This window comes from Meleagris gallopavo, chromosome 1 (genome assembly GCF_000146605.3).
Source record: "Meleagris gallopavo isolate NT-WF06-2002-E0010 breed Aviagen turkey brand Nicholas breeding stock chromosome 1, Turkey_5.1, whole genome shotgun sequence".
Classification (NCBI taxonomy): domain Eukaryota; kingdom Metazoa; phylum Chordata; class Aves; order Galliformes; family Phasianidae; genus Meleagris; species Meleagris gallopavo.
Window position 1 is genome coordinate 61122714 of NC_015011.2, and position 5782 is coordinate 61128495.

Below are 5782 nucleotides of genomic sequence, written 5' to 3' on the forward strand. Positions count from 1 at the left end.
GGAGAAAGAGATAAGCGTCGGGGAATAGGGAATAAAATATGTAACGCTGTTTTCTGTGTGCACTCCTGCTTGCAGGAGGCCCGCCATTGCAATTGCAAATAAAAATCTGCTTTATCGGAGATACCGTCCTAGAAAATTTTTTGGATATTTCCAACAATTTGGGGGCTTGTCCGGGATTATTATCACCTCTTGGGGGTCTCTCCCGCTGGCCTGGACAGGATAGGTGCACCCTGCTGATTTCAGTGGTCCTGTCTGGGTGGTGAGATGACTCCCTGGGACGGCCGATAGGCAACCGAGACTGTTATATAAAGGACGGGCTCTGTAAAAGCCAAGGGGCAGGTAGGCACGGGTGTTGGCCATTGCGACCCGGTAACTTCGTGCACGGACCAAGGTAAGGGAATTAAATTCTTGCCTTGGGGGTCGGTTGAGACTCTTGAGTGTGTGTGACTGAGACGCACTTCAGTGCGAAGCGAGTGCGGAGTCCCGACCCGCGGTTCTGATGTCCCGCGAGGGGCACGGCCAGGGACGGACGAAGCGGCTGTGCTGGTGATGAAAGGAAGAGTCTCGGGAGGGAGCTGTTGGTGTGCGGTGCCCTGCGCACTTGACAAAGTGCCAGCAGTACACCCCTATTGATCCGAGAGATAGGAGTATAGTACTCCGGGGGGATTGGGCCCCAAATCCAAGAATCGGGGTGTGGTAACCTGCGAGCTGGGTAGTTCACAGTAGCATTCTGGAGGGATGGGTAATAGGAGCTCCCGAGAGCAGTGGAAAGCATGCCTAGAGATAGCCCCTTGGGAGAAATGCTTCAAAATTGGAAAACCAACCCCAAAACTAGAGACAAAGACAGGAAAAAGATGTTTAAATATTGTGCACAGATATGGCCTAGAGAGCCATTACAGGGAAAATTGGTATTTTGGCCAAAATACGGATCTGATGAAGATTGGATTTGTCAGATTTTAAATTCATATATAAAGAATAAAACTCCCTTTTCAGAGGAAGAAACAGAATATGCTGCTTGTTGGACACAAGAGGTCAGTCTACTGCTAGCAAAGAAAGGTTCGATTCAGGAAGAAGAGGAGTCAGGAAAGAGAACTAATCAATGGGATCCCCTAGAGAACCTACCCCCCCCATATAACCCTAGTGTAGTACAAGAGACGACAGTCACTCTCCCAGAAGAGCAAGAGAAAACCCATAGAGTCATTTTACAAGAAGGAGGGCATGCTGGGCTCAGAAGAAAGTTAGAACAATTTAAGAGGCATATCGAAAACTTTCCTTTCCCTGATACTGACCACATTAACACCTCCATGTACACCCAATGGGAGGTCCCACGGGGACAGGGGCAAATAGGTTATATAAACTCCCCACTCACTAGTGGAGAGGTCAGAAATTTTAAGAAGGAAATGAAATCCTTAATTGAGGATCTTATAGCAGCAGCAGAACAATTAGATCAATTTCTAGGTCCTAACCTGTACTCATGGATGGAATTAATGTCTATCATGGGTATATTGTTTACTGGAAAGGAAAGAGTTATGATCAGGCAAGCTGCTATGCAAGAATGGGAAAAGAATATTCCCCCTGGATGCCCTGGGCTGGTGCCAGCAGAACAAAAATACCCAGTGGAAGACCCTAACTGGGACTGTAATAATGCACAACATCGGCAAAACATGAAGGATTTGCGAGATATCTGGAATTAAGGAGGCAGTGCCTAAATCACAGAATCTCACTAAGGCATTTGAAATTCAGCAGAATAAGGATGAATCCTCTAGTGATTTTCTAGAAAGGCTTAGAGACAGGGTGAGAAAATACTCAGGAATGAGTCCGGAGGATCCTGTAGCCCAAGGGCTCCTTAAGGTGAATTTTGTAACTAAGGCATGGCCAGACATACAAAGAAAGCTTCAAAAGATAGAAGGATGGAATATGAGGCCCCTGGAGGAGCTCTTACAAGCGGCTCAGAAGGTATATGTTAAAAGGGAAAATGAGGAAGAAAAACAGAAGGCTAGGTTAATAGTTTCCACAGTTGATCGGGTACTGAAACAAAGAATGGATAATAGGGAAAGGAAAATAGAAGAAAGGTTGGGCCCTGAAGGGTGGCAGAGAGAAGGAAAATTCCAAGGATATCGATCTAGGCCTCAGTCAGAAAATAGTGAAAAGAGGTGTTTCAGGTATGGTAAGCTTGGACATATAAAGAAAAATTGCCCAGAGTGGAAGAGAGAGGAGACGTTACTAGATGTTTTAAATTGAGAATAGGGGTGTCAGGGACTCTTGAAAATTTGGTCCCACCAGGAGCCCTTGGTAAATATGAAAGTGGGACCTGAAGGGGAGGAGATTGTATTTTTAGTTGATAGTGGGGCAGCTTGATCATCGCTGGCTCATAAAGTGTCAGGACTCAAATTAATGAATAAGACTCTAAAGACAATGAGGGTAGAGGGGATTGGGATGACAGTACCGTTTTTTGAAAACACTGAATTGAGATTAGGGAATAGGACAATAACAGGACAATTATTTATGTGCCTGATGCAAGGACTAATTTGTTGGGGAGAGATCTTATGATGAAATTGGAAATACAAATAACAATCTGTCAGGAGGGAATTGTAGTATCAATGAATGTGTTAACTGAGGCTGATGAGAGAGAGATAGATCCCGTGGTCTGGGTAAAAGAAGGGAATGGGGGGGGGAGGGAACTGAAAATAACTCCTTTAAAAATAAAGTTGCAAGAAAAATACGAGACCATAAGACAGAAAGAATACCCAATTCCTTTTGAGGAACGTACTGGGCTTAAACCTGTGATACAAGAATTACTGAAGGATGGGTCTCTGGGACCACGTATGTTGGCTTTCAATATCCCCGTTCTGCCAGTAAGGAAACCTGATGGTTCCTATCTATCAGTCCAAGACCTGAGAAGAATTAATGAAATAGTACAGAAATGACATCCAGTGGTTCCAAATCACTCGCAAATGTGAGAGGAGGAGGAGAGAGCCATATATACTGATTTAAGGTATGCATATGGAGTGATACCCAGTTTTGGAAAAATTTGGAAGGAATGAGGATTAATCAATAGTAAAGGAAAGGAATTAGTTCATGGAGAACTAATCAGACAAGTACTAGAAAATTTACTGCTACCCACTGAAATTGCAATAGTGCATGTTAAAGGGCATCAGAAGGGGAATTCGATCATTGCCCAAGGCAACCAAGCAGCAGATAAAGCAGCCCATGAGGCTGCTTTACAATCAACGATTATTATGAATTATCTTGTGCCTGAGGTATCACCTCCTTCCCAAAACAAATATTCATGAAAAAGAAAAGGAAACTTTAGGAACTTAGGGGCCACGGAGTCCGAGGGAAGGTGGATGGGAGAGAAGTATTAAACAAGGCAGTGACAAGAGAAATTTTAATCATCTTGCATCAAGGGAGTCATTGGGGAGTGCAAGTTCTGTGTGATGCTGTTCTGCGGAAATATGTAAGCATAGGGATACATATTCTGGTAAACAGGTCTGTAGGGGGTGTGTAGTATGCCGGAAAGTGAATAATAAGGCTATGAGAAATCAACCTGGAGGGGGAAGAGAGCTGGGAATTTGACCATTCCAAAGTATCCAAGTAGATTTTACAGAACTTCACACCCCCTGGCACTCATCGTCATCAGGAAAAGTAGAAAGAATGAATCAGACGATAAAGAAACATCTGACTAAGTCTGTCCTAGAGACTCAACTCCCTTGGACCAAACACTTGCCTCAAGTACTTCTCTGAATCTGGACAGCAGCAAGAAAGGATGTGGGGGTTTCTCCATATGAAATGTTATTTGGGTTACCATTTCTAGGAAAGAAAAATGAGATACCATAGTTTGAAACTAAAGATATGTTTCTTAAAAACTATATACTCGGATTGTCTTCCTCACTAATCTCTCAGGATCTGAGGACTGTTAGCATAAGCAGCACCTCTGGAATTTCCGATTTATCCATTCCAAGCTGGAGACTGGGTCCTGATCCAGATCTGGAAGGAGATAAAGCTGCAACCCGACTGGGAAGGGCCATTCCAAGTACTTCTAACAACGGAAACAGCTGTCAGGATGGCCAAGAAAGGTTGGACTCACTACATTCGAGTAAAATTCTCCACTAACCCTGAAGTGTGGGAAACTGTTGCCATGGAGGATCCTCTAAAGATAAAAATCAGAAATAAATTGTAAATAAACTAATCTGTAATTTCTCCTCCAAGTATAAGTAGGGAAGTGTCTAGTCTGTGTGTGCATGTTTTATAGCAGAGCATATCCTATTCTTTATCCTAGTAACTGTTTAGAGATTCAGGATTTGACAATAATGCGGGGAAAGGACCAATTAGTAGCCTTGATCTTGATGATAATCCATTTCAAAGAATACCTTAATCAATTGATTGCTTGGAAAGAGGGGATTGGGATGATATCCTCTTAAGTTCTGGATAAATGTGACAAGGAAAGGAATTGCCTCAGACTGTCACATTTGATGCTTGTCGTCTGATAGCCCGTGGGAGCCTAAGTGCTCAACGATGAATTGAGTAATGAAGATAAACACCTGTGCCCTGAATTAGATACGAATAGGGGATCCCCTTGTAATGGATGGAATAATGCATGGTGGACAACTGCCTATCGAGGCTGGACATATACACTAGGAATATTTGATGCCTTGCAGGCACACACTCTAAAAGATCAGATTAGTATGTTTAAAGGAGTTGTCCAACCAGACTGCCAGGCCTTACAATGTAATCCAGTGACAGTAACGATTAGCAAGGCCGATGGTCTTGTTAACACCACTTCTGGCCTTGGAATAGACATAAAAAGACCCAGGAGCCAGATTCAAAATAGCTGTATGAGATTCACTCCCTGATCATACTCAGAATGTCCAGAATAAGGGAGAGGGAGTGGAAAATCCTCCTAAAAACTGTTCAGTTGTAGTAATTGCAGAAATAAAGGATCTCAGACAAATGTTTGAAATTGATACAGGGTACAGAGATGTGAATGCCTGGGTAGAATGGATTAAGTACACTGTCCAGAGTCTCAACCATAGCAACTGCTGTGCTTGTGCATCAGGACAGCCTGTAACTCAGGTAGTACTCCTTTCACTGGGGTGGACCAAGGATTCCCAAGGGATGCAATGCATGATTCCCCTGTACCAAAACAGAGAAAACTGCCTGGGAAAATGAAGCCTGTAAATCACTCTCTCTGTTGTTCCCTCCAATACCTGAGATGGATGCCAAAGTCCCTCCTGCATTCTCCAGGGCTATAGGTAACCATACAGCTTGCCTCTCAAAGCAGGGTGTGAAGGCTACCAGACCTATAGGGAATTTCTCCCTATGCAGTGAAACCTTGAATCTTATGGAAGATTTAGCAGGGAACTGTTCAGGGCTGGGAATCCCTAGAGCAGATCTCTGGTGGTATTGCAGTGGGAAGATGTTATGGTCCACAATCCCATCTAATTGAGGATGTACCTGTGCACGTGTTCAACTGGCTATACCATTCACTCTGGCATTCGAAAACACACACAGAGAAAGAACAAAAGGAGCTTAGGGGTCTCATGTGATGATGCAATATATACAGATTAAATTGGAGTGCCCCGAGGTGTCCCTGATGAATTTAATTGTGGAATGGAATGTTGTTTCTGCATTGCATATTGGAAAGGGCAGTTGATCTAAAGAAGTAGAACACAATGTGTTTGTATTCTGTAACTTGTCCTTAGAAATAGCTGATGTGAAAAGTAGAAATACCATATACGTATTAGTAACATATTTTAGAAACATAGGTACTGAATTATGGGAC

The 5782-nt window shown here is 43.3% G+C and overlaps 1 protein-coding gene across 2 annotated transcripts in view; it reads left to right on the forward strand.

Annotated features, from left to right (window-relative positions):
* Positions 1-245: 245 nt before the first annotated feature.
* Positions 246-5782, forward strand: part of LOC100542571 (zinc finger protein OZF-like) — a 1148434-nt gene continuing 1142897 nt past the window's right edge. For both annotated transcript variants that reach the window (XM_010714344.2, XM_019612427.1), the window contains exon 1: positions 246-391. The gene's annotated coding sequence lies outside the window, so the exon portion shown is untranslated. The remainder of the gene's footprint in view (positions 392-5782) is intronic.